General features: G+C 50.9%; 1 non-coding gene across 1 annotated transcript; it reads left to right on the top strand.

Annotated features, from left to right (window-relative positions):
• The first annotated feature begins 1,892 nt into the window (after positions 1-1,892).
• Positions 1,893-1,964, top strand: Trnap-agg (transfer RNA proline (anticodon AGG)). Its single transcript has one exon. It is a non-coding gene; the product is annotated as a tRNA-Pro (tRNA).
• Positions 1,965-2,468: the final 504 nt, after the last annotated feature.

The raw sequence follows: 2,468 nt of genomic DNA, 5'->3' as shown, positions 1-2,468 counted from the left end.
CGTCATCGTACTGTGGGCACGTCCACGCCATGTGTAGAGGGTGGCTGACTGTGAGCAGTATCTGCAGTGTGGTGTCACAAGGTGTGGGTATACCTTGCTATAAAGCCAGGGGTTGGGAAAGACACCCGTCTGAAGCTTGCGCCACAGGACGGCATCACGTCGGGGGAGGTCTTTATGAGCTGGAGGGTAGTGGAGACGGCCTAGTCTGTAGTGCTGTAAAATGTCTGTGTAAGTAAACAAAGGAGTTTGTTTTTCGCAGGCCTGCGAGGGCGAAGAATGGGAAGTGTGAGGCGTAAGGAACTCCACCCGGTAGTTGAGATCTCGGGCGAGAGTGTGTGCCTGCACATTTCCACTAAGAGATTCATGGGCCGGGGCCCAGATAAGAAGGTGAGGTGAGGTAGGTGGGGTGTGGTCCTTTATGATTGAGTATGCCTGTGTAGAGATACGGCCCGCGTCAAAATTTCGGATGGCGAGTTGGGAATCGCTTACGATCACCTTGGTTGTACGGTCGGTCATTGCCAAAGCAATGGCAACTTCTTCAGCAACTGTTATATCGGTGAAGTGAATTACACTGCATGCCGTGCTCCAACCGCGGTGTGGGGCCAGGGCGACAGCCACCATTGTTGAACGATGTGGGTGCCGGGAGGTGTCTGTGTAGGTGACATCGGGGCGACTTGCGAAACGTTTCTGTAGTTGGCGCGCATGGTCGGCCTTGCGATCCGCGTGATGTTCGGGGTGCATGTGTTTGGGGAGTGGAGGGATACAGGGGCTGAGTCGTTGAGCTGTCGGTATGTCTTGGTAAGTGGTGGCCACCCGCGTGGGGATGAGTCCAATTTGGTGCAATACAGTGCGTCCCGCATGCGTGAGTGAGAGTCGCTGGTGCTGGGACGTGAGGATAGCTTCGATAAGCTCGTTGACGGTGTTCGATACCCCAAGGGCCATAAGTTTGGAGGTAGAGGTGGACATTGGGAGTCCTAAGGCGGTCTTGTATGCCTTGCGAAGCGAAGCATCGAGGCGATCGAGATCGGCGCGTGTAAGGCGCAGGTAGGGGGCCACGTAGGTGACGCGTGTGCAGACAAATGCCTGAACCAGCCGAAGAAGGTTGGATTCGCGCATGCCTGCGTGCTTGTTGGCAACCCGCTTGAGAAGGCGACCAATTTGGATGGCAGATTGGTCGATTCGCTGAAGAGCGGTGGAGTTGCCACCTTCTCAATGTGACGCAATACATGGATAGAGGGTATGACGACTACAGTGGCTGCAATCAGCGGTGTTGCTATGGGAACACGGACGCAGAAATCCTATTTTCAAGAATTTGACTGCCGTGGCGCAGTCGAATGAAAGAGAGTTAATCGGGTCTAAGGTACAAACGGAACCCTTGAAACAGCCCCATGGATGGTGAAAGTAGAAGTAAATCGTCTAGGGGCATTTTATTTATTTTAATAGCGGTGCTGTTGAAGCTTTTCTTTGCGCCGGGTAGTGCGGACAGAAATGAAACGGCACGCACTCGCTTTGTCCTCTTCTTCATCTTCTGCTTCGCTCCCACAACACGTGCACCGAGTTGTCCGGCTGCGGAATGCAATAACTATGATGGGCGAGTATATTACGTGGCTAAATATCACGTAACGTCACGTAACGACAAGTCACGGGACTAAATATCACGTAACGTCACGTGACGAGTAGTCGCGTGACTAAAATCTCGTAATATCATGTAACAACTAGTGACGTTACTAAAAATCACGTAACATCGCGTAACAACTAGTCGCGCGACCAAAATTACGCAATATCACGTAGCAGCTAGTCACGTGACATGTTTTTGCCAGGAACCACGTAGCAGCTAGTCACGTTACTAAAATCAGTTGCTAAAAATCGTTACTAAGAAGCCGGTTGTCGCCGGCTCGTTGGTCTAGGGGTATGATTCTCGCTTAGGGTGCGAGAGGTCCCGGGTTCAAATCCCGGACGAGCCCGTTTTTTTTTTTTTTGTTTCTTTTTTTTGAGACAGGGTTACATAACAAAGATACAAACATATCGTTGAGATGAACTGATCAAGGTTCATTGGCGTTTTTCTTTTTTTTTTTCTGTGTTGGCGTTCCGTGAAGTGAAAATAGCGAGTAAAGTGGAAATGCTGGCAGTGTTCGTCATTTCTGAAGTCCGGTGCAACTTAAGAAGGCAGGAGAGGCCCCGCCCGGATGACCGAAGCGCGGCAGCCGAATGCCTCCGCGACTAGAGCAATAGTCCAGCTTATGTTTTTGGTCACGTTCTACGACGCCAAGATCCCCGGCCATCCGGCTCACGACGTCAGTCTAGAGTATGGGCTTGCGCGCATCCGCCTTTGACGTGGAAATGCCGCTTCCTTCTAAAGTTGTAGCCGGCTGTAGACATAGAATATTCAGTTTGTTTTTTTTAAAAAAATATCTGACACGTACTACTTCACGTGCTGCGGTGCTTCAAAGACGATATCTAAGTTACAG

Source organism: Rhipicephalus sanguineus, chromosome 1, assembly GCF_013339695.2.
Source record: "Rhipicephalus sanguineus isolate Rsan-2018 chromosome 1, BIME_Rsan_1.4, whole genome shotgun sequence".
Classification (NCBI taxonomy): domain Eukaryota; kingdom Metazoa; phylum Arthropoda; class Arachnida; order Ixodida; family Ixodidae; genus Rhipicephalus; species Rhipicephalus sanguineus.
Note: the sequence above shows the minus strand (reverse complement) of the source record. Positions and strands in the feature narration are given on the sequence as shown.